General features: G+C 41.3%; 1 pseudogene; it reads left to right on the top strand.

Moving 5' to 3' along the window:
- Positions 1-2,730: 2,730 nt before the first annotated feature.
- On the top strand, positions 2,731-5,236 carry LOC120023362 (annotated as a pseudogene).
- The last annotated feature ends 16,158 nt before the right edge of the window (positions 5,237-21,394 follow it).

The raw sequence follows: 21,394 nt of genomic DNA, 5'->3' as shown, positions 1-21,394 counted from the left end.
TTGGTCGAGATGCACTGCATACGCCTTCCCCTAGATGTCAGCAAATAGTGAGAATTGGAATGGAGTTGCTAGGCAGATCTGAGGCCATATAAATGGGCTTGGAACGTGGGGTGCAGTCTTTTCAACATTCGCCATGACGCAAGACAGACCTCAGGATTGCGTTCTGGAAAGCTCCCGTTATAGGCCTTAGATATATCCGGCTCTGATTTTATTCGATATAGGTGTTAAAGACATCATAATGTTGTTATTTTAAACTGAGTTATATCAGTTTATATCAGTATATTGCGATTTTCGGATATTTCTTAGTGCTGCGTTATAGTGAGTTGGACACGTCTTCGCCACATGGCTAATGTTTACTGCTAATTCCAAAGTTGAAGGCGACAATCTACAACCGAGCAACGATTCCTCTGGACAAAGGACAACTTGCCCAAGATTCTGATGGGAGCTCATCAAAAAGTAAGAAGTATTCATGATGTTAATTCGTTGTTCTGTTGAAAAATGTAAATCTACTATTCCGCCATTAATTTCGGTGCGGTCTCGCTTTAACGCACGCTGTATGTCGTAGTAACGTTAATTTTAAAAATCTAACACAGCGGTTGCATTAAGAACTAATGTATCTTTCATTTGCTGTCCAACCTGTATTTTTTAGTCAAGTTTATGATTAGTTAATGATTAGATTAGGTGCCTCTCCCAAGATTTCTCCCAACATTTTGTTGGCAGCTTGGCTACTATTCTCATTGTATAACCACGATTTGTGCCGCTAAATATGCACATTTTCGAACAAACTCTATATGTATTGTGTAATATGATGTTATAGGACTGTCATCTGAAGAAGTTTGAGAAGGTTAGTGAAAAAATTAATATCTTTTGCTGGTTTATTCGTTATCGCTATTGTTGGCTTGAATCAATGCTGTTGTGTGGTTGGCTATTGTAGTAAGCTAATATAATGCTATATTGTGTTTTCGCTGTAAAACAGTTAAAAAATCTGAAATATTGGCTGGATTCACAAGATCTTTGTCTTTCATTTGCTGTACGCTGTGTATTTTTCATAAATGTTTTATGATGAGTATTTAGGTAATTCACGTTGGTCTCTGTAGTTATTCTAGTTGCTTTGGTGAGAGTTGTGATGGTGGCTGCAATGGTAAACTATGATTTATACCTGAAATATGCACATTTTTATAACAAAACATATGCTATACAATAAATATGTTATCAGACTGTCATCTGATGAAGTTGTTTCTTGGTTAGTGGCTATTTATATCTTTATTTGGTCGAAATTGTGATAGCTACCTATGCAGGAAAAAAATGGTGGGAAAAAAAAGTTGTGTCTTTTGCTATCGTGGTTAGCTAATAGAAATACATATTGTGTCTTCCCTGTAAAACATTCTAAAAATCAGAAATGATGGCTGGATTCACAATATGTGTATCTTTCATCTGGTGTCTTGGACTTGTGATTTAATGATATTTAGATGCTAGTATTTACTTGTGACGCTATGCTAGGCTATGCTAGTCAGCTTTTTTACTGATGGGGGTGCTCCCGGATCCGGGATTGTGATGAAGTAGAAGTTAATCAAAGAAAACTACCATTTCCGTTCACCTTCACACTCCTGGGCCAGACTACACTCAATCATAGGACCTACTGAAGAGATGAGTCTTCAATAAAGACTTAATAATAATGTAACAAACTAGAATTTCAGAAATTACCCTCACTTGGGGGTAGTAATTCTGTCACTTGCATTTCAGTTGTCGGTAGGCTACTCCTGATCGATCATAAATGGATAAGTAGCCAACGTTTTTTATTTTTTATTTCAATCTGTAGGATGAACCAACATTCAGCAGCCAAATTTCAAAGACAACAATAAGCCCAAAAACGTCAAACAGTTCTCACAAGAATGGACAGTGGATCACAACAAGCATTAACATAAGAATGGCAAGGTTTAGACATTTATTGATTCTGTGTTGCTCGTGTTCATATTAACAGTTTTTTTAAAGCCCTTTACACCACAAGATTCTCCATTTGGAAGTCCATTTGGTCTCAAATTGTTCCTTAATATCAAGGGACCTGGAAAAAATGACATTCAAAAGCATAGTAACATTGACATTGTCATCACTGAAGCAGCACTAATCAAAACGAATGACACAGACCCCCGAGAGGGTCAAGAACATGGAGGCTGCCCTCAGTCAATTCCCTGCTTTAAACTGCAATGTGCATTTACTTAAAAATCGCACTGTTGGTTAGGGCCTGTAAGTAAGCATTTCACTGTAAGGTTGTATTCGGCGCACGTGCCGAATAAACTTTGATTTGATTTGCATGCCTTTTACTACACACGGTATGGCAACACACATTATGATAGAAAGTACATTCACTGGCACCACCCTATTCTGCCACACTGGGACTCAAAGGTGGCAGCAAGATAGCCAAGAGGGGGAGACAGCCCACCAGATGACATTGGAGCCTATTTCTATCCTGCTTTTGGAGCTTATAGTTCCTGGGACCCCTCTGTTATTGAAGCTCACATTAAGCAACTGTGAATGGCAGCTATTGGTAATTCTCTGATGTTGGTAATGGAACCTCTTTTTTATATTACGTTACATGTGAGTAAAATCACCCCTCAACAATTCACCCCTCTATGGACAAGACCCAAGTTTGCAATCTCGTTCATCATCAGTTGGATAACTTAGTCTGTGCATGTATGTGTTCTTGCTGTTTCCTGGTATCCACCTGGCATTATGGATGAAAACAGGTGCGTATGATAATGCAAAAAAGCAATCATGGCCCATATATATATTTATTCTTTGACAAATATCATAAAACAAAGCTTAGAAAAATGTGTCCTAAGTCATTTTTTTGTCTACTCAAATGTAATGCCTCTTTTGTCCCTATTGCCATTGATTTGTGTCTACTACACAGGCTGCTTTTCACATTGAACCATACAAAGGAAGAGAGGAAACAAGTATGTTTCCAATGTCAAATACAGTTGAAGTCGGAAGTTTACATACACTTAGGTTGGAGTCATTAAAATTCGTTTTTCCACCACTCCACACATTTCTTGTTAAAAAACTATCGTTTTGGCAAGTCGGTTAGGACATCTACTTTGTGCATGACAAGTAATTTTTCCCAAAATTGTTTACAGACAGATTATTTAACTTGTAATTCAATGTATCACAATTCCAGTGGGTCAGAAGTTTACATACACTAAGTTGACCTTTAAACAGCTTGGAAAATTCCTGAAAATTATGTCATGGCTTTAGAAGCTTCTGATAGGCTAATTGACATCATTTGAGTCAATCGGAGGTGTACCTGTGGATGTATTTCAAGGCCTACCTTCAAACTCAGTGCCTCTTTGCTTGACATCATGGGAAAATCAAAAGAAATCAGCCAAGACCTCCACAAATCGGGTTCATCCGTCATACCGCTCAGGAAGGAGACGCGTTCTGTCTCCTGGAGATGAACGTACTTTGGTGCGAAAAGTGAAAATCAACCCCAGAACAACAGCAAAGGACCCAGTGAAGATGCTGGAGGAAATAGGTACACAGGTATCTATATCCACAGTAAAATGAGTCCTATAGCGACATAACCTGACAGGTCACTCAGCAAGGAAGAAGCCACTGCTCCAAAACCACCATGAAAAAGCCAGACTACGGTTTGCAACTGCACATGGGGACAAAGATCATACTTCTTGGAGAAATGTCCTCTGGTCTGATGAAACAAAAATAGATGGCTTCATGAGGCAGGAGAATTATGTGGATATATTGAAGCAACATCTCAAGACATCAGTCAGGAAGTTAAAGCTTGGTCGCAAATGGGTCTTCCAAATGAACAATGACCCCAAGCATACTTCCAAAGTTGTGGCAAACTGGCTTAAGGACAACAAAGTCAAGGTATTGGAGTGGCCATCACAAAGCCATCACAAAGACTTCAATCCTATAGACAATTTGTTGGCAAAACTGAAAAAGCGTGTGCGAGCAAGGAGGCCTACAAACCTGACTCAGTTACACCAGCACTGTCAGGAGGAATGGGCCAAAATTCACCCAACTTATTATGGGAAGCTTGTGGAAGGCTACCCGAAACGTTTGACCCGAGTTAAACAATTTAAAGGCAATGCTACCAAAAACTAATTGAGTGTATGTAAACTTCTGACCCACTGGGAATGTGATGAAAGAAATAAAAGCTGAAATAAATAATTCTCTCTACTATTATTCTGACATTTCACATTCTTAAAATATAGTGGTGATCCTAACTGACCTTAGACAGGGAATTTCTACTAGGATTAAATGTCAGGAATTGTGAAAAACTGAGTTTAAATGTATTTGGCTAAGGTGTATGTAAACTTTCGACTTCAACTGTACATCATACATGTTTTATACATGTTTATACATTATACATGTTTAATTTGGCCTTTAGCCTCGTCACTATCAATGGAGTTCCACTTCTATTACCATTCAACATAGGTTTTACCCCAGCTTAATTCATGTATTTGTTCAGTAATACCTTATATTGGTGATGTTTAAAATATTACCTCAGCTTCATGGATTTGTCGATGATTGAAGTCCAATGCCTAACTCAAGCAGATTATGTCTATTTCTTCACCTTTTAAGTAGACCCCATTTGTAAAATTCTTCATAATTTGTAATTGTGTCATTCTATCTTAAGAGATGGTGAGCACTCTGCATTCTACAGGCATAGAACAAACACTGGAAAGTTTCTTCCACTATTCTACATGTACGATTCATATCTACTCAACTCAGAAGAGTGGGGAAAAACATCTGAAACACCTGAAAGCAGTAGCATTAGAGATACTCCCTAGGAAGGCATCTTCATAGGACTCCTCGTAGAAGAGAAACAAGAGGGATATAGTCACCTCAGGTTGCGACGGAGTTTACACTTACTTTGCCACTAATGGGTTTTCCTATGGCTCCACTTACCGCAGTTGGGACTCCATTCTGTGAAGACAACAACCTGTTGTTCATTCCAAGTGTGGGGCCAGGTTATATTGACACCAGTATTAGGCCTTGGAATTTCCAGAATACATGCAACCGCATTAACGGGAAGTACTCTGAAAAGGCACCACGTGCAGTCCTAGATGCAGGGGCTGATATTATCTCTATAACGTCATTTAATGAATGGCATGAGGGAACCCAGATTGAGATGGCAATTACAAAAACAAGCCAGACTGTGTACATAGATTGCTTACTCAACAAGCCTGTTGTCTATTTTGAGATAACTCGGAAATAAGCAGCAATATTTAGCAGTGAGAGGAAGAGATGGCCAGAATGAGTGTCTAACATTGTTTAATCTGACCAGAAATGTACTTCACACATATTGCATTAATCAGCCAGGTATACACAGTATTCACAATAGTGTGACAGAATCCTATGTTCACTTTTTATCCCGTGTGGTAACATTAACATGCTAACAAATAAAAAGGCAGCCTTATGTACGGAAGTATAGAATTATGTGATCTTTCTCCTGCTTCATAGGATTATGATGATTTGCACTTTAATGTATAACTCTTTACTTAAATTATATTTGGGCAGTTGCCTACCCAGGGCCTACCCCGAATAAACCCCTTCCTGACTAAAAAGTACTTTCATTGGAGGGTCTGAATTGAATATGCTTCTTAGTCCAGGGAATGCTTAACCTGGTTCTGTGTAACCCACCACGATGTGACAGTTCTTACGTCAGAGCATTATATACTTACTTTTCGATCACAGTCACTATTTAACAGGACACTGAGAATGTTTAATAATGTTTAATAATGTACCCCATAAATCAAATTGTCATATACATACCAATGACTAAGCAGTTTAAAGCTTGAGTCCTTTATTGAAACAATAACAAAGTGGTCTACCCTCCTCTGTTTTGGTGAAAAGCTGAGGGATAGGCCTGGAGTAATGTAACCACTCTCAAATTCATAGACAGAGCTTTCATCCATGATACCAAAATTATACCGTTTTTTTTTTTTTACATTTACATTGTTTACAAATATTAGAGTAAAACAAGCTCATATTTTGGGTTCTGATGGGGTACAACAGTTGAACTAAGTTAATGAGGCAAGTTATACGTTTAAGAATCAATGGGTATATATATATCATTAATGTATGTTCAAAAATGTATGTATCAACTAAAGATTCTAGCTTGAACATACCATTAAATCAACATTGAGAACATCTAGGCTACTCTTATGTGATGTGTCATTTCAGGGTTATCCTTCTCCTCTATAAGCTTTCTTTAAATATAGGAAATGCAACAAAAGGGGCAAACATTGTCATTAAAATCATCAACCTGGATACATCAACATAATCTCTGGTGATGTGCACTGTAGACTAATGTATCTCCAAGACAATTTAGATAAGAGGATTAGACTATTCAAAATTGTCTACCAAATAAAGCACGAATCTTGTCATATGTGAATGTGGGTTTGGATATAGGCAATGCCTATGTTGTATTTGTAATTTAAACATTTACTTGGAAAACCACATCACCTGCGAACAAATAGGCTAATTGTATGAGCAGCGGCAATATTGCACAATCATTCCTAATTCAGATTGGGAACGCATGAATCACATTCAATTTAATCAATAGCCTAATGCATTTTTAGCATGCACGCCCGACTAGAATCTCTGCTCGTCTACCTACATTCGGTTTTGCGAAAACGCTTTCAGCGTACAGCTGCATTATTGGTAAATAGGGGCAAGGTAGCGCATGGGCAGCCAGTGGGGAATAATTCCACATCGCATCACATGTCTTACATTGCGTCCTTATATGAACGAAACCTTGCATTTGATAATATTTTGTGAATTAACAATATCCTAACAGTCATTTTCGAATTCTGGTAACCTTGGCAATCAGGTCGCATTAGATGGGTATTCATATAGTCCTCTGTTGCAAGATCGTGGAAACGATATGGGTTTCGGCACCCATGAATCATGGCTAATTCCTGCAAATATTGCCACCGGCGCAGTGTATTTACATCCTTAAAACGTTTTCGGCATGTAGGATGGTATGAGGGAACGACTTGGCAAGCCAATGGGAAGATATGCATATTTTAACACGCTTGTCGAGATGGTGAGTAAAATGTATTTTCCTCAGCTCCATGTCAGAACAGTGGTACCTGGTTTCGCAAGACAAACTGTGCTAGCTAATTAAAAATAAAACATCAATAAAAAAAATCTACGAAATGCGTATATCTCGTCATCGTTCAAGTCACAATTTTGGATTAAAATGATGCATTGCGAAAAGTACACATTTGTATTAAGGTCATTGACGTTATCCTTCAATGTGCCCTCTTGATGCATGAGGATAATGAGTAGTGTTCTCAAATATGCTTACGGCCAACAGTGATATGAACCAGTGTTGGTGCGTAAAAGGGCGTTTGTTAACCCGAGAGAATAGGTACATTTGAACAATTGCTTTTATTTTAAACAATTAAACACAATGCTGCATCATGATGAATGACACTCATTGCAAGTGTGTGTAGGCTACATCAGGTTTTTAAATGACCTTCAGTTGCACTGGCTAAAAATCCATTCTCACTTTGGATACTGCTCTTATACCAGCTTCGGCTAGTGTAGCATATAAACCAAAGGAGAAATGGTTTAGGAAATTATTCTAATAGCTAGCCTGCAAATGGACCTGTTTTATTCCGCCCTCGGATAAATTCAATAGCCTGCACAAGACCATTGCATGCACCCCACTAAAGCATTTGCCTACCTATGATTTTATTCTGCACTGTTTTAACTCAAACAGTGCAGAATAAGCTCACGTAACCTAATATCGCAAGCTCTGATATTGCTAAAATGTAGAGTACAAATAGTCAATAGTCTGCCCTACATACAGAAACAAACAACATTGGGATATCTTAAAGCAAGTTGGAAATATAGACCAGTTAACGCACAGATACAATAGGGAGAAATATCAACTATTAATATTTATGATGACTTCACTTTTTGGTAGCTGTTCAATAGACAAATTTGCTCTCAATCAGTGCTGTATGGTCCTGCCTGACAAAAAGACATACAGTAACACATGTTTTTGATGTTGTGGCCATTGTAATCTGCTCTACTGAAAACATCCCTAAACTGTCTGGAGGGGGTTGGGCCACAAACTCATGTAACCCAATATTGCAAGCTCTGATATTGCTCAAATGTGGATTACAAGTAGTCAGCTGTCTACGTACACACACAAACAGCATTAGGAAATCTAAATGAATCTTGGAACTATAGACCTGTAAACACAGACACAATAGTTCATAGCTGTTCAATAGACAACTTTGCTCTCATTCAGTGCTGTATGGCCGTGCCTGAAAGAAAGGCATATAGTTACACGTTTTTTGATGTTGTGGCGCCAAAGAAAAACAAGTGGGCACAGACATCAACATTAACATTTTGGGAGTGCAAGGTTCCAGAAAAGTTTTTTTGGATCTTTAGCCCATAGTCTTGCAATTAAATCAAAGGGGCAATCACAGATTATCTTTATATTTTGCCTCAAATCCAATATGGCTTCCAAACTCAAATTAAATATGGCTGCCATAATAACATTTGATGAAGATAAATCACCTGTAAATGAGGCATTTGTTCAGAGATTTGCAACACTCACGCCTATAAAGCCTGTTGGTGTGAATCAATTTGATTCTGAATCCAATATGGCCAACATGATTACACTCACACCTTAAACTGCATACAGCGCCTTTGGAATGTATTCAGACCCCTTAACTTTTTCACCATTTTCTTGTGTTACAGCCTTATTCTAAAATTAATTAAATTGGCAACAGTCTATGAATTATTTATTTGGGCTGCAATCTGAGGTGCAGTTAACACTAATGCACTTATCCTCTGCAGCAGAGGTACAGTAACTCTGGGTCTACCTTTCCTCATGAGAGCCAGTTTCATCGTAGCATTTGATGATTTTTGCGACTGCACTTGAAGAAACTTTCAAAGTTCTTGAAATTTTCCGTATTGACTGGCCTTCATGTCTTAAAGTAATGATGGACTGTCGTTTCTCTTTGATTATTTGAGCTGTTCTTGCCATAATATGGACATAGTCTTTTACCAAATAGGGCAATCTTCTTTATACCACCCCTACCTTGTCACAACACAACTGCTTGGCTCAAACGCATTAAGACAGAACGATGTTCCACAAATACATTTTTAACGAGGCACACATATTAATTGAAATGCATTCCAGGTGACAACCTCATGAAGCTGGTTGAGAGAATGCCAAGGACGTGCAAAGCTCTCAAAGGCAAAGGGTGGCTACTTTGAAGAATCTCAAATAATACATACAGTTGAAGTCGGAAGTTTACATACACCTTAGCCAAATACATTTAAACTCTGTTTTTCACAATTCCTGACATTTAATCCTAGTAAAAATTCCCTGTCTTAGGTCAGTTAGGATCACCACTATATTTTAAGAATGTGAAATGTCAGAATAATAGTAGAGAATTATTTATTTCAGCTTTTATTTCTTTCATCACATTCCCAGTGGGTCAGAAGTTAACATATACTCAATTAGTATTTGGTAGCATTTGCCTTTAAATTGTTTAACTTTGGTCAAACGTTTTGGGTAGCTTTCCACAAGCTTCCCACAATAAGTTGGGGGAATTTTGGCCCATTCCTCCTGACAGAGCTGGTGTAACTGAGTCAGGTTTGTAGGCCTCCTTGCTCGCACACGCTTTTTCAGTTCTGCCCACAAATTTGCTATAGGATTGAGGTCAGGGCTTTGTGATGGTCACTCCAATACCTTGACTTGTTGTCCTTAAGCCAGTTTGCCACAACTATGGAAGTATGCTTGGGGTCATTGTCCATTTGGAAGACCCATTTGCGACCAAGCCTTAACTTCCTGAATGATGTCTTGAGATGTTGTTCAATATATCCACATAATTTTCCTTTCCTCATGATGCCATCTATTTTGTGAAGTGCACCAGTCCCTCCTGCAGCAAAACACCCTCACAACATGATGCCGCCACCCCCGTGCTTCACGGTTGGGATGGTGTTGGTGTTCTTCTTCGGTCTATAATTTTTCTTCTGAGGTCTTGGCTGATTTCTTTTGATTTTCTCATGATGTCAAGCAAAGAGGCACTGGGTTTGAAGGTAGGCCTTGAAATACATCCACAGGTACACCTCCAATTGGCTCAAATTATGTCAATTAGCCTATCAGAAGCTTCTAAAGCCATGACATCATTTTCTGGAATTTTCCAAGCTGTTTAAAGGAACAGTCAACTTAGTGTATGTAAACTTCTGACCCACTGGAATTGTGATACAGTGAAATAATCTGCCTGTAAACAATTGTTGGAAAAATTACTTGTGTCAATCACAAAGTAGATGTCCTAACTGACTTGCCAAAACTATAGTTTGTTAATAAGATATTTGTGGAGTGGTTGATAAACCAGTTTTAATGACTCCAACATAAGTGTATGTAAACTTTTGACTTCAACTGTATATTAGTTTCTATGCTAGCTAGCTGGCTAGATAAACATGGTGCTAAGATATCAGGTATGAGCTAATAGCCAACGTAGCTAGTTAACGTTAGCTGGTTATCATTTTGAACATGCACCATTTTCGGCAACGAGTCATCTGACTTTCAGTGTAACGTTAGCTATTTACTGGTGTGCTGATCTGACCAGAAGCAGACAGAATAGATTGTCGTTATAGGGAAAGCAGGAAGCGTTGTAAATTCCTAAATAAAAAGTTGATAAAAGAACATTTGTAGGTAGCTAAACCTATTATGTTTATGGACCAAGAAAGCTGTAAATCAGAGCACGTGTATGCGTTCTCACTTCTCAAACTATGGGCAGATTTGAGTCATTCAGACAGAACGTGCATCGTCAATTTCAGCTTTTTTACAACCCTAGCACTCTTTGTTAGATATTATGCACATTTATGGCTGGGTAGAAAATGTCATCGCCATTGAGCTATTTCTCATAGTGGCAGTAAACAGTAGCAAGTTATATGAGGAGATGTGAAAGGGGAGCGGAGTTAGCCTCGCTCTATCCAATCATAGCAGTGGGATCAAGTTACAACCTGCCCATTGCTTGACAGATAGCTGAAATAGCCAATTGAGTTGTTTATAATTTGGCATAAAATCTAACAAGGAGAGCGAGGGTAGGAAAAAAAGATGAAACGACGATGTACGTTCTGTCACACCCTGATCTGTTTCACCTGTCTTTGTGCTTGTTTCCACCCCCCACCAGGTGTATCCCATCTCCCCTCATTATCCCTTCGTATTTATACCTGTGTTCTCTGTTGCCAGTTCATTTTGTTTGTCAAGCGTACCAGCGTTATTCCCCTTGCTCCAGTCTTTGCCAAAGTTCCTGTTTTCTAGTTTTTCCAGTTTTGACCATTCTGCCTGCCCTGACCCTGAGCCTGCCTGCCATCCTGTACCTTGTCCCACCACACTGGATTATTGACCTCTGCCTGCCCTGACCCTGAGACTGCTTGCCATTCTGTACCTTCCTTACCTCTGCCTGCCCTTGTCCCGTTGTTTTGCCTGCCCCCTGTTCTAGTTATTAACTTTTATTACTTCGACACTGTCTGCATCTGGGTCTTTCCTAAAATGTGATAGTACGAACTGGCCATGACCGACCCAGCAGACTCAGATTAGCTCCACAATGCTGTCTCCCTGCAAGGAGCCACCATTGGATGACACGAGGAGTTACTGCAATGTCTTATGGAGGGACTCCATACCCTGGCAGAACGCCATGACCAGAATTCGAGACTTTGCGGGAGCAATTCCGCGGATTCCCCACTGGGCAGCGGGTCACACCCGTAATCTCCCAGCATACCCCAGTGTCCCGAGAACCCCGCTTACCACCTCTGGAGCGCTACGCTGGAGATTCCGGAGCCTGCCTGAGTTTTTTTTCTCCTAGTGCTCCCTCATTTTCGAGCTGCAGTGTTTTTCGTTCCCATCAAACCGCTCGAGGATAGTGTACATCATAACGCTAATGTCCAGGAGGGCACTCGCCTGGGCTATGGTGCTCTAGGAGCAACAGTCCGCCGTCCGCCTCAGTCTAGAGGAGTTCATGGCGGAAGATGTTTTGTTCTCTGTTGCCCGGGAGACAGGCTGCGTCAAGACTCCCATAGTGTGGCAGACTATGTGGTGGATTTTCACATGTTGGTGGCTGAGAGTGCCTGTAACCCGGAAGCATTGTTCGAGATGTTCCTTCACGGATTATCGGAGGTGGTCATTAGCCCCTCTGCTGTTCATCTTCTGTTGCCCTATACCCTCCGTATACATCCCACTTTCCATGTTTCTAAAATCAAACCCATGTCTCACAGCTCTGTCTCCTGTTTCCAGGCCCACCCCTCTCCTCTGTCTCATCGACGGCCAACCGGCATACACGGTGAGGTGTTTCCTGAAGATTATACCTCGGGGCAGGGGATTCCAGTACCTGGTTGACTGGGAGGGTTATGGCCAGGAGGAGAGGTGCTGGGTCCCCGCTAGGGATATCCTGGACCCAGGCCTCATCGCGGATTTCCAATGCCGACACCCCGGTCAACCAGGTATGCGCCCAGGTGGCGCCCCTAGAGGGGGTACTGTCACACCCTGATCTGTTTCTCCTGTCTTTGTGCTGGTCTCCACCCCCCCACCAGGTGTCTCCCATCTCCCCTCATTATCCCCTGTGTATGTATACCTGTGTTCGTCTATTACCAGTTTGTTTTGTTCGTCAAGCCTACCAGCGTTTTTCCCCTTGCTCCTGTCTTTTCTAATGTTCTGGTTTTATAGTTTTCCCGGTTTTGAACATTCTGCCTGCCTGCCGTCCTGTACCTTGTCCCACCACACTGGATTACTGACCTCTGCCTGCCCTTGACCTGTTGTTTTGCCTGCCCCCTGTCCTAGTCATTTATTACTTCGACACTGTCTGCATCTGGGTCTTTCCTAAAACGTTATACGTTCCTTGTGAATGACTCAAATCTGCCCTTAGTTTGAGAAGTAAGAATGCGCACACAGACACACGTGTGCTGATCTACAGTCTACTTGGTCCATAAACATGCAGGAAGATTGCATCCTGACAGCTGAGAAATTTTCGCCCTATCAAAAAATACTTGTTTCATAAGCATCCGTGATCACAAACCATGATATTACGTTAGACCCATTTGCATTGAGTTCTTGTATATTCTCAAAATAACAGCTGTGTCTGTGATATCTTTCCTTACAGGCGTGATATGCTGGAGTGATGCTTCTATGCAAGTGTATGATTCTCATGAAACCAGTTTTACATTTACATTTAAGTCATTTAGCAGACGCTCTTATCCAGAGCGACTTACAAATTGGTGCATTCACCTTATGATATCCAGGTTTTAAAATGCATTTTAAAATGTATGTAGCAAATTGAGTTCCAAAAACCATGATCTACAAAAATCAACTATGATTGAGGAAAGTGTCTTTTTCAAGTACATTTTACAATTTCGCCTGATATTTTTTTTAAACCCCAAATTCTCATTACCGAAATGCATCTGGATTAAATTCTCGGGACATTTCTTTTTATTAAAACAAAGTGTTGCTGTAGTTTGTCCATAAATCATTTAAAATGGTATACTAGTTGAAGTTTACATTAAACTACACTGAGTATACCAAACATTAGGAACACCTTCCTTATATTGAGTTGCACCTTTTGCCCTCAGAGCAGCCTCAATTTGTCAGGGCATGGACTCTGCAAGGTGTCGAAAGCATTCCACAGGGATGCTGGTCCATGTTGACTCCAATGCTTCCCACCGTTACAGTACCAGTCAAAAGTTTGGACACCTACTCATTCCAGTGTTTTTCTTTATTTTTACTATTTTCTACATTGCAGAATAGTAGTGAAGACAAACTATGAAATAACACATATGGAATTGTGTAGTAACCAAAACAAGTGTTAAACAAATCAAAATATATTTTATATTTGAGATTCTTCAAAGTAGCCACCCTTTGCCTTGATGACATCTTTGCACCCTCTTGGAGAGAGAAACGCTCTGAAATTACGAACGGACAATCTGTCAACACTGAGTTTACGAATGCCCAGAGCACACTCTGGCACTCCAGATTAAATTTTACGAAGACACCCGTAGGATAAGCCAACCTTTAGTCTTTAAATCTTTGGTTGTTTAGTACATAGCCTCACATGTGAATCCTTAAAGAGACGTGTGGGGATAAAGCTTAAGAGGGTGTGAACGACGCTGAATGGGTGTAGACAAAGAAGCGCTCTCCAGTAGGTACCAAAAATATACAAGGGACATTTTCTCAGAAGTGAGGTTAAAAGTTTATCAACTTTCAAAGCAGAATTACTTTCCCATTGTTCCTCAACTGAAGTGTATGATATACCATTTTCTAGCTCTGACTCTCTACTTCTATCCAATGTAAAAAATAAAAAATAAAAAACTACATAGGATGCTACATAGGACCGATTCGACCCGTTCGGTCACAAATATTCTTTACATCAATAACATTCGAATCACTACAAAACGTATACACTATATTAGGCCCAGCCTTTGGAACTTTGGTTTTCTTAGATATGGCTACTATATTGTGATCACTACATCTGATGCATCTGGATTCTGCTTTCAAGCACATGAATCACTGATTTGGCTTTCAGTTCTGTCTATAAAAATGACCTTTTCGTAACAAATTGAACCAGAACCATGCATAATGCACATTCACTAATAATATAGCAGGCCTTGCCAACACTTGGTCTGTTTTCACACATTTTTCCTTTCAATATTTTAGATTAGTGATACACCGATATGACATTTTTGGCTGATACCGATATCCAATATTTTCCTTGCCAAAAAGAAAAACACACACACGGACGCAGCGGTCTAAGGCACTGCATCTCAGTGCAAGAGGCGTCACTACAGTTCCTGGTTCGATTCCAGGCTGTATCACATCCGGCCGTGATTGGGAGTCCCATAGGGCGGCACACAATTGGCCCAGCATTGTCCAGGTTTGGCCGGGGTAGGCTATCATTGTAAATAAAAATGGGTTCTTAACTGACTTGACTAGTTAGATAAAGGTTACAAACACACATCACTGACCAAGAAGTTATTTTGTTGGCATTTACGTACAGTGGGGCAAAAAAGTACACTGCTCAAAAAAATAAAGGGAACACTTAAACAACACAATGTAACTCCAAGTCAATCACACTTCTGTGAAATCAAACTGTCCACTTAGGAAGCAACACTGATTGACAATACATTTCACATGCTGTTGTGCAAATGGAATAGACAACAGGTGGAAATTATAGGCAATTAGCAAGACACCCCCAATAAAGGAGTGGTTCTGCAGGTGGTGACCACAGACCACTTCTCAGTTCCTATGCTTCCTGGCTGATGTTTTGGTCACTTTTGAATGCTGGCGGTGCTTTCACTCTAGTGGTAGCATGAGACGGAGTCTACAACCCACACAAGTGGCTCAGGTAGTGCAGCTCATCCAGGATGGCACATCAATGCGAGCTGTGGCAAGAAGGTTTGCTGTGTCTGTCAGCGTAGTGTCCAGAGCATGGAGGCGCTACCAGGAGACAGGCCAGTACATCAGGAGACGTGGAGGAGGCCGTAGGAGGGCAACAACCCAGCAGCAGGACCACTGCCAGAGCCCTACAAATGTGCATGTGTCTGCTCAAACGGTCAGAAACAGACTCCATGAGGGTGGTATGAGGGCCCAACGTCCACAGGTGGGGGTTGTGCTTACAACCCAACACCGTGCAGGACGTTTGGCATTTGCCAGAGAACACCAAGATTGGCAAATTCGCCACTGGCGCCCTGTGCTCTTCACAGATGAAAGCAGGTTCACACTGAGCACATGTGACAGACGTGACAGAGTCTGGAGACGCCGTGGAGAACGTTCTGCTGCCTGCAACATCCTCCAGCATGACCGGTTTGGCGGTGGGTCAGTCATGGTGTGGGGTGGCATTTCTTTGGGGGCCGCACAGCCCTCCATGTGCTCGCCAGAGGTAGCCTGACTGCCATTAGGTACCGAGATGAGATCCTCAGACCCCTTGTGAGACCATATGCTGGTGCGGTTGGCCCTGGGTTCCTCCTAATGCAAGACAATGCTAGACCTCATGTGGCTGGAGTGTGTCAGCAGTTCCTGCAAGAGGAAGGCATTGATGCTATGGACTGGCCCGCCCGTTCCCCAGACCTGAATCCAATTGAGCACATCTGGGACATCATGTCTCGCTCCATTCACCAACGCCACGTTGCACCACAGACTGTCCAGGAGTTGGCGGATGCTTTAGTCCAGGTCTGGGAGGAGATCCCTCAGGAGACCATCCGCCATCTCATCAGGAGCATGCCCAGGCGTTGTAGGGAGGTCATACAGGCACGTGGAGGCCACACACACTACTGAGCCTCATTTTGACTTGTTTTAAGGACATTACATCAAAGTTGGATCAGCCTGTAGTGTGGTTTTCCACTTTAATTTTGAGTGTGACTCCAAATCCAGACCTCCATGGGTTGATAAATTTGATTTCCATTTATCATTTTTGTGTGATTTTGTTGTCAGCACATTCAACTATGTAAAGAAAAAAGTATTTAATAAGAATATTTCATTCATTCAGATCTAGGATGTGTTATTTTAGTGTTCCCTTTATTTTTTTGAGCAGTGTATTTAGTCAGCCACCAATTGTGCAAGTTCTCCCACATAAAAAAATGAGAGAGGCCTGTAATTCATCATAGGCACACTTCAACTATGACAGACAAAATGAGAAAAAAAAATCCAGAAAATCACATTGTAGGATTTTTTATGAATTTATTTGCAAATTATGGTGGAAAATAAGTATTTGGTCAATAACAAAAGTTTCTCAATACTTTGTTATATACCCTTTGTTGGCAATGACAGAGGTCAAACGTTTTCTGTAAGTCTTCACAAGGTTTTCACACACTGTTGCTGGTATTTTGGCCCATTCCTCCATGCAGATCTCCTCTAGAGCAGTGATGTTTTGGGGCTGTTGCTGGGCAACACGGACTTTCAACTCCCTCCAAAGATTTTCTATGGGGTTGAGATCTGGAGACTGGCTAGGCCACTCCAGGACCTTGAAATGCTTCTTACGAAGCCACTCCTTCGTTGCCCGGGCGGTGTGTTTGGGATCATTGTCATGCTGAAAGACCCAGCCACGTTTCATCTTCAATGCCCTTGCTGATGGAAGGAGGTTTTCACTCAAAATCTCACGATACATGGCCCCATTCATTCTGTCCTTTACACGGATCAGTCGTCCTGGTCCCTTTGCAGAAAAACAGCCCCAAAGCATGATGTTTCCACCCCCATGCTTCACAGTAGGTATGGTGTTCTTTGGATGCAACTCAGCATTCTTTGTCCTCCAAACATGACGAGTTGAGTTTTTACCAAAAAGTTATATTTTGGTTTCATCTGACCATATGACATTGTCCCAATCTTCTTCTGGATCATCCAAATGCTCTCTAGCAAACTTCAGACGGGCCTGGACATGTACTGGCTTAAGCAGGGGGACACGTCTGGTACTGCAGGATTTGAGTCCCTGGCGGCGTAGTGTGTTACTGATGGTAGGCTTTGTTACTTTGGTCCCAGCTCTCTGCAGGTCATTCACTAGGTCCCCCCGTGTGGTTCTGGGATTTTTGCTCACCGTTCTTGTGATCATTTTGACCCCACGGGGTGAGATCTTGCGTGGAGCCCCAGATCGAGGGAGATTATCAGTGGTCTTGTATGTCTTCCATTTCCTAATAATTGCTCCCACTGTTGATTTCTTCAAACCAAACTGCTTACCTATTGCAGATTCAGTCTTCCCAGCCTGGTGCAGGTCTACAATTTTGTTTCTGGTGTCCTTTGACAGCTCTTTGGTCTTGGCCATAGTGGAGTTTGGAGTGTGACTGTTTGAGGTTGTGGACAGGTGTCTTTTATACTGATAACAAGTTCAAACAGGTGCCATTAATACAGGTAACGAGTGGAGGACAGAGGAGCCCCTTAAAGAAGAAGTTACAGGTCTGTGAGAGCCAGAAATCTTGCTTGTTTGTAGGTGACCAAATACTTATTTTCCACCATAATTTGCAAATTAATTCATTAGAAATCCTATAATGAGGGCCTCCCGGGTGGCGCAGTGGTCTAGGGCACTGCATCGCAGTGCTAACTGCGCCACCAGAGTCTCTGGGTTCGCGCTCTGTCGCAGCCGGCCGCGACCGGGAGGTCCGTGGGGCGACGCACAATTGGCATAGCGTCGTCCGGGTTAGGGAGGGTTTGGCCGGTAGGGATATCCTTGTCTCATCGCGCTCCAGCGACTCCGGTGGCGCCGGGCGCAGTATGCGCTAACCAAGGGGGCCAGGTACACGATGTTTCCTCCGACACATTGGTGTGGCTGGCTTCCGGGTTGGAGGCGCGCTGTGTTAAGAAGCAGTGCGGCTTGGTTGGGTTGTGCTTCGGAGGACGCATGGCTTTCGACCTTCGTCTCTCCCGAGCCCGTACGGGAGTTGTAGCGATGAGACAAGATAGTAATTACTAGCGATTGGATACCACGAAAATTGGGGAGAAAATGGGATAAAATTTAAAAAATTAAATTAAATTAAAAAATCCTATAATGTGATTTTCTGGATTTTTTTCCCTCATTTTGTCTGTCATAGTTGAAGTGTACCTATGATGAAAATCTCTCATCTTTTTAAGTGGGAGAACTTGCACAATTGGTGGCTGACTAAATTTTTTGCCCCACTGTATGTCCCCATTACCAGTAAAACATAATCAAACCCTATTTTTTTTCACTTACTTGCTGTGCTGTGTTTCGTTGTTCATTTGTTCAGTCATTTCATTATCAACCAGGATCTTATCATACATGTCAAGCAGTGAAGTTTCAGCTCTGTCTAGGATTTCATCATACATGTCAATAAGTGAAGTTTCAGCTCTGTCTGTCCGTGGCCTCTTCTTCTGTGCGCATTGTCCCTGTGTCCATTTCTATCTTGTCCAGCTGTGCATGTAACATTTCACGTAAACCCTGGTTCTTGTCTGCATCAAAGTAGCGGTCCTTGTACCTAGCATCGAGCATGGCGGCGACACAGTAGAGGCTCAGAGAGAATACCACCAAATCTCTTGTTCATGGCCTCGAGTACTTTTGTAAGTTACCCCACGGTCTGTGTCGACAGTTTTGTTGAGAGGGCGTTTCAATGCCATGACAGAGGGTGCTGCAAACGCAGTTGATTAGCTTATTTCTCCAGTCAATTGTTCGAATGGCGCTAGGAGTGTGTTCATGTTTCAAACATGTTCTCAAATGCCATTGAAATGGCAGCAGAAAACCACCACATTCTTGAGCACGCAATACGGCTTTCCTCAGTACTAAATCCCTTCTCTGAACACCTATCTTTTGATATTTGGCGGGATCTGAATTGTGTTATTAGCCCAGCTTCAGACCGCTCCAACCCCAGAACAATGTCTTCTTCTGCTATGTCAAAGTCCTTCTCTGATTTTATGGTTCAGAATGGGTGTACAGATCCCTGCAGATTTCAGAATCCCCAGGCAAGAGAATATTATTTATTTTCACATGTACACCATTCTTTTTCTTGTATTGACTATTTCTTTATTGATCATAAGTTACTTCCAAATGTCACCTCTTCTGAATATTTACCCATTGTAATTTCTGACCATGGACCTTTATCCCTCGACATAGGACTATCAGGACAAACTCGTACTCCTCTCTGTTGGAGATTACATTCTCTGATGCAGACTTCTGTAACATTATTTCCATTGTCTTTGTTCAAATCAGACAATCTCATTCTCTCTTATGGGAATCACTTAAGGCCAACCTTAGAGGATTAATTATTTCTTATTATTCTCATTTAACCTTTCTGGCGGAGGCGTTCCACTAGCGACCCACCTCGCCAACATCCGGTGAAATTGCAGAGCGCCAAATTCGAAATACTCATAATAAAAATTCATAAAACATACAAGTGTTATACATCGGCTTAAAGATTAACTTCTTGTTATTCCAGCCGCTTTGTCAGATTTCAAAAAGGCTTTACGGCGAAAGAATACCATGCGATTATCTGAGGACAGCGCCCCGCTTACAAAAGCATACAAACATTTTGCAACCAAGTAAAGGAATTACAAAAGTCAGAAATAGCGATAAAATGAATCACTTACCTTTGAAGATCTTCATATGGTTGCAGTCACCAGAGTCGTCCCAGCTACACAATAAATGTTTGTTTTGTTCGATAAAGTCCCTCTTTATATCCCAAAAACTCTGTTTTGTTGGCACGTTTTTTCCAGTAATCCACTGGCTCCAAGGCGGTCAAAACATGCAGACGAATACATCCTAATAGTACCGGTAAAGTTTGTCGAAACATGTCAAATGATGTTTATAATTAATCCTCACGTTGTCAATTGTCTAAATAATCAATAATACTTCAACTGGACAATAGCATATTCAAAAGAAAGGAAAACAACGAAGGGCGCACAATCGCTCACGCGCCAAACCAGCTCTGCATTCTTCCTCAGTCCACTGACAGAAAGGTCTCATTCTTCTTCATTTTTCAGAAAACAAGCCTGAAACAATGTTTAAAGACTGTTGATATCTAGTGGAAGCCATAGGAACTGCAATCTGGGTCCTAAACCATTAGATACTCTATAGGTATTCAATTGAAAATACCCACATAAAAAAAATCCCACTTCCTGGATGAGTTTTCCTCAGGTTTTCGCCTGCCATATCAGTTCTGTTATACTCACAGGACATTATTGTAACAGTTTTGGAAACTTTAGAGTGTTTTCTATCCAAATCTACCAATTATATGCATATCCTAGCTTCTGGGCCTGAGTAACAGGCAGTTTACTTTGGGCACGCTTCTCATCCAGACGTCAAAATACTGCCCCCAGCCATAAGAAGTTAATGTGGATGTAAAGGTGCTGGCGAAGATGATACTGAGGCGTCAATGTAGTCTTACCAGGACTCATATCACAGGAACAAACCAGCTTTATAACGGACAGATATAAAAAAATATATATTCGGATGCTGTTTAACAATTTATTCAAAACAATTCTCCAACTCCCCTGAGGTGGTAATCTCTCTTAGATGCAGAGAAAGCATTTGACAGAATTGAATGGGAGTACCCATTTGCTGTATTTAAAAAAATGGATTTGGGGACAAATTTAGCCCATGGATCCGACTCTCTTTATTATTCGCCGTTGCCATTGAACCCCTTTCAGTAGCTTTACGGGCATCCTCCTCTTTCCAAGGTGTAACACGGTTAGGTCATCATTATAACATAGGTTATCATTATATGCAGATTTGTTACTCTATGTAAATAACCCTGTAACCTGTTTACCTTCTATGCTGGAGAACTTTGGCTCCTCCGGTTACAAGCTGAATCTCCAGAAAAGTGACTGCTTCCCAATCAATCCAGCAGCGCTCCAGCTCCAGCAGACCAGACAGACAGACTTGCCCTTTCAGATTAGCCGCTCTGGTTTCATGTA

The sequence above is a fragment of the Salvelinus namaycush genome, chromosome 28, assembly GCF_016432855.1.
Source record: "Salvelinus namaycush isolate Seneca chromosome 28, SaNama_1.0, whole genome shotgun sequence".
In the NCBI taxonomy this organism is placed as follows: domain Eukaryota; kingdom Metazoa; phylum Chordata; class Actinopteri; order Salmoniformes; family Salmonidae; genus Salvelinus; species Salvelinus namaycush.
The sequence above is the reverse complement of the archived record's forward strand: the minus strand, read 5'-3'. Positions and strand labels throughout refer to the sequence as shown.